The following is a 6,000-nucleotide window of genomic DNA, read 5'->3' as shown; positions in this document are numbered from 1 at the left end:
GCAGTCTCTATTTCAGCTTCCAGAATAAACTCCATTTTACAGAGTTTCACTGTTTGAAAATCTCCTGTTGGGGCCTGAAGGTGGCTCGATGTTGAGAATGGGTCTTGGATAAATTTAGTTAAATTTCTTTTCCCAAATTTTGTACCATGTATATCTGTCCTCAAGCCTTCACCCTCGATTTAGTTATACTTAAAACTGACTAATGGGTGGCAAATTGTGTGTGGTTTGGTACCTCTGCCTTGAAAATTGTACAGGCAGGGAGTACTGGGAGGTGGGAGAAACCTGAGAAATATTGAGAAGCCAATCGGTGGTTACTGCTCAAAAAGTAGTTATACTTGCTTGACAGATCCGCATAAGACCTGGGAAGAGTGGAGTCAGCTATCTAGATCAGCTCTGTGGTGCCCTAGCACCAGATCCTCAACCTGCCCCGCCCCACAGACAGTTGACAGCCATGTCGTCTCCTGGATGTAACTTTTTCCTCTGCCTCTACCATGATTTATTACTGCGTACCAACAAATGGCTAATGCAGAGCTTTTTGTTAACTGTAAAGTGGTTTTGGAAACAGCTTGTATGAAAGGCACTTTGCAAAATCAAGTCCTAAGTACTTCATGAAGCTGGAGAAAAGGTACCCTTTCCACATTTATGTACATGTCTGGCGTTTTGTTTTTCCATCACCTCACTTGGCCCCGGGAAACACCTTTCATCTTCAAATGGCTCTCTTCCACACTTCGGTGTTAATTCAGTCTCTGGTGAATTGTTTCTGCCCCTGGGTGTGTTCCTCAGACACCAAGACTGTAAGATTCCTGTGTAATAATCTGGACGGTAACAGTTCATTTTCCACAAACAATAAAATAATGTAAAGTGTCTTTAACTCCTACCAGGATAAACCACACCCCTCACAGAGAACAAGGACCCCTGCTCCTCACAGAGAACAAGGACCCCTGTTCAAATCCTGGACAGGAAGCAAAATGATTTAGAACAAGTGGAGTTTTTCACGTTTTTGGAAGTGTGTTCATCTCTACCACTGGACTGGATTCTAGCCCTTAGATTCCAGCTCTTTTTGGGGTCATTTCCCTCCTGAAATTGCGATCAAAGTGGACAAAGCCCATGGCCTGGCCAGGGTATACACCCCGGAAGAGGAGGCTTTGGTTTACTTTAGTGCAGACAAGGGGCTTTCCAAAACTAAAGTTATTGGGAAAAGCAGGAGAGGGAAGGGTTGGAAACCCACCTGCACACACACCCCGGCCCCGCCCCTGCTGTTCATAATCACTCACAGACTCTGAGCTGTTTAGGAACAGATTAGGTAACTTCAGTTTCTATAATCCCTCAAGACACGAAGCCACAGAAACCTCACCTCAGCTCCTCTGATTCTGGTTCAACTGTAATTATATATACTAATTAGTTTTGGGTTTTTTCCTTACCTTTTGACTCCCTTCACCTACTTCTCCCACCCTTCACCCCACCCTACACTAATAAATGATCTATTCTCTGTATCTATGAGCCTGTTTTTTTGTTTTGGTTTGGTATTATTTTTTTAGACTCTACATATTGCTATCCCGGGACAGTTATAAATTAGGCTCATAGAGTTTTTTAGATCACATTGTAATTTGTGTTGCAAATCCTGGTTATAGGTTGTTTTATGCTTGTTTGTTTTCCTTTACTCTACTGAAGCGATTGTCATTATACCCCCCAGAGAAGGGGTCCCCAGCCCCCGGGCTGCTGACCAGTACCGGCCCATGGCCTGTTAGGAACCGGACTGTACAGCAGGAGGTGAGCATCCGGCAAGCAAGCGAAGCTTCATCTGCCGTTCTCCATCGCTCGCGTTACCCCGTGAACCCACACCCACCACCCACCGGTCCGTGGAACAATTGTCTTCCACAAAACTGGTCCCTGGTGCCAAAAAGGTTGGGGACCACTGCCCTAAAGTCAGGAGTTTGGACACATCAATTTCCAGATGAAATTTACTTGATAGTGTGATGCTCTCTGAGGTTCTCAGCATTTTCTGAGTAGATCTTCTGCTAGACTCCAACCCTGAGTGGGCCATGAACTTTGTCTGCTGTCTGATGTGCCTCTTGAGGTCCTAGAGCTGAAACTCATGTTGAGCAGATATGGAAAATGCCTTCTGGGCACTGTGGTTTCAACTTTTTTGGTTCCCACCTTCAATAATATTGTGGTTATTGTGGTTATTGTGGTTCCCACCTTCAATGGCCCAATAATTCCTTACTATTCAGTATTCTGCTGCTTTTAAAAAATACTTTTTAATATTTTATCATGGAATTTTGCTTTTTTTTTTGGCTGGGAAGGCAGGTTCAAATACCTAGCCCACCTTATTAGTTGAAATAGGGACCATTTTAGTTTGAATCAATAGTTGTCATAGTAAACATGAATTTTATAGTGTAACTTTCTTTACCTAGAAGATAGGTATAAACGTTTCACTTGTTTTTACTAGCAGGAAAATAAATTATTAATGCAGTGTATTCAAGACCACTCCCTTTCCTCCACTGGTTAAGAATTCCTTCTTTGCCAGTTCAGTTCCAGGACCTTTAATTTGCAGAATTGAGACAGTGAATGAGGAGGAAGAATGAAAAGGCTTTGGAACATGCTTGAGTGGTTTATATTGGAAAGGGCTTAGAGTTACTGGCAATAGAAAAAGAAAATTAAGAATGTGAGAAAGAAGGGATGAAAAGATAGTCTGTGGGACTGGTCTTGGAGTCAAGTTAAACATGTGGAGGAAGGGGGAATAGAGGCTTCCCAGGTAGCCAGCCATCCTCTGAGACAGTAAGAATAAGATATACAGAAAGATAACCCTAAGAGCTTTTACTGTGCTTTAAGAATGAAGGAGCTCTTGGGACTTCCCTGGTGGTCCAGTGGTTACCTTCCAGTGCAGGGGACTCAGGCTCAATCCCTGGTCAGGGAACTAAGATTCCACATGCGACAGTGCAACTAAGCCCATGTGCCACAACTACAGAGCCCACATGTTCTGTAGCCTGTGCACCACAACTATGGAGCCCTCATGCCACAACTAGAGAGAAGCCTGCATGCTGCAACTAAGACCCGATGTAGCCAAATGTAAATAAAGATATTAGAAAACTGTTTAAAAAAAAAAAGAATGAAGGAGCTCTTAATAACGTTTTGAGAGCTCTCAGAAGAGAATTAGATTGATTCTCTAATAATTTGTTAGATTTCAGAGTGATATTTCTTTGAATGACTCTCTCCATGGCATTTATGTTTACAGAACTGCCTAGCTTTATTCTGATTACATCATGTGCCTTACAAATGTTCATTTTTAACAACCAAATAATGTGGTATAAAATTTAAATGGCATGACTTATCTAATAATTCCAAAATTTATTGAACATTTAGAATGTTTCTTTTTTTTTTTTTTGCGGTACGCGGGCCTCTCACTGTTATGGCCACTCCCTTTGCGGAGCACAGGCTCCGGACGCGCAGGCTCAGCGGCCGTGGCTCACGGGCCCAGCTGCTCCGCGGCATGTGGGATTTTCCCGGACCGTGGCACGAACCCGTGTCCCCTGCATCAGCAGGCGGACTCTCAACCGCTGCGCCACCAGGGACTAATTGTTGTTAAAATATTGGAATGAATATCTTTTTTATTAAAAAATACTTCTAGCATGAATGTTCTTTTGTCAAATCTTAACATTTTTTTGACATATTGTTTTAGATCTTTTGTTTTTAAGAAAAAGAAAATTTAATTATATGGTAGAAGGCCCATTCCTGATAAAATACTCCCAGTTCCTTCCAAGAGGTAATCAGTAATGTGAATTTGGTATTATTCCTGGGTTGAATTTATACTTTTAAAAATAGATGTGTGTGGGCTTCCCTGGTGGAGCAGTGGTTGAGAGTCCGCCTGCCGATGCAGGGGACACGGCTTCGTGTCCCGTTCCGGGAGGATCCCACATGCCGCGGAGCGGCTGGGCCCGTGAGCCATGGCCACTGAGCCTGCGCGTCCGGAGCCTGTGCTCCGCAACGGGAGAGGCCACGGCAGTGAAAGGCCCGCGTACCGCAAAAAAAAAAAAAAAAAAAAAAAAAAAGATGTGTGTGTCAAAAAATAAAATGCAATATTAGTTAGCATTTAAAAATTTTCATAAATTCATCCTATTGTATGTAAAACTTTTTTTGTTAATATCACATTTTTGAAATTTAATGTTGACACATGTAACTCTAATCCATGTATTTTAACTTATATTTATTATATTTTACCTATCATTTCAAGATGTTTATAATGGGAAGATTTTCAGGTAACCAAGTCTGTAACACTTCCAGCACTAGAAGTTCTCAACATCTTCAAATACAGTTTTTAATTTCTTTCCCATTATGCTTTCAGGAAAAAAAAAAACCCAGGAGCAAAGACTACAAGATAAACATTTTTATGTTCAGGGCCACCATTTCCATTGTAGAGTTGTGCTCACTAAAATCCTATTGGTAGACATTGATTAATATTGTCATATTGCTTCCCAGGGTAGCTGTAAAAATAAATCTGATTCACATTAGCTTATTTGATTATCATGTTCAGATATTTCCTATTTAGTAGTTGTAAATGGCACCTCAAATTTGCTTTAATTTGTATTTCTTTGAATTTGCACTGGAGAGACCATTTTTCCTGGATAAATATTTGCATTTCCTTTCTTGTTATAAACGGGCATTTAAAAATTTTTGAGAGATCTTTATATTGGCTTAGACTTTTGTGATCTTTCAAGAAAATGGCCACTGCTACTTGAACTGAACATATTTCAATGGCCAAATAGACACTTAATCCACACTCAAGGCCTCAGCTAGAGCAGGCAAAAAAAATTTCTTCTGGATCTTCAAAAGCAGAAACAGAGAGGTGGACACTCCAGTAGAAAAAACGACCACAAAACCACCCTGCATTGTCACTACCGTTGAGGTAAACAGAGCCACAATTTCAGTAAAATGGATTGCAGATTCAATTCATTTTAACAAAATCCATTGAGAATCCATTTTGGGCAGGAACTGTCTGTCCTAAGGCAAGGGGGAAGTAGGAGCTTATACTCTTTGGTGTATGGCAGGAGAAAGAGGAGGATGACCTAAGGAAAATAGAGACAAATGTTTTTTTCTGGTTCCTTTCCCAGCCCCATAAGATAGAAGCGTGATAGAAAGGGAAAAGGAGGAGACCAACTAGGGGCTGGCTACCTCCCCTAGCACCAGTGAAGAAGGGAGTTCCCCAGTGGTGGTAACTGGTGTCTGAGCTGTTCTGACCCACACCCAGCAGTAGCTCTGTCCTCCACAGAACTCTCAGATGACAGCAAGCTGGGAAAGCACTCCAGTTTGGGGGCCTTCCTGGAAGCTTTTTACCCATTTCGTTGAGTGTCACTGTGACATGGGATAGTGACGGTAAGGAGTATATATTGTATTTGCCATCCTGTGGACTGAGCATGGGCTATTTTTCCTACTTCCCCTTTCTGCTTTGAATGCTGGACCTCTTCAGTTAGTAGATCGTCCCTCTGAATGCCAGCTTGGCCTTCAACTTGGGTTTAACATTTTTATCTCTGCCTTCTCTGCCATCATCCTAAATGGTTCATAGATGAACATGTATCTACACATATTTCTAAATAATACAAAAAACTTTCTTCTTTGTAATCTTCATATGCAATAATCCGTACTCATAAACAGGATTTTTAGTTCTCAAATAGAGATGGAGTCATTAGAAAATACTTTTAGTTGTAATAGGGGAGGACTCTAATGAATGAGGAATTTCCTAACCCCTTCCTACTACAAATTATTATAAAACAGATTACAGCTCTCCACCTCCATCACTACCACTCCTTTGGGTGAGCCACAAGTGGACTGCATGCCAGTTGTGAACCATGCCCTTAACAGGAGATTTGACGACCAAAACAGTACTGTTGGCACTGCCTACTCACTTTCCATCACTATCCAACATGCACAGATGAATGCACAGATGAATAAAGATGAAAAGAAAATGCATTTATCTTTTAAGTGGAGCTATTTGATTTTGACTCA

This window comes from Grampus griseus (assembly GCF_964374135.1).
Source record: "Grampus griseus genome assembly, chromosome: 3".
NCBI classification, from domain to species: Eukaryota; Metazoa; Chordata; class Mammalia; order Artiodactyla; family Delphinidae; genus Grampus; species Grampus griseus.
This window is presented reverse-complemented; position numbering follows the sequence as displayed.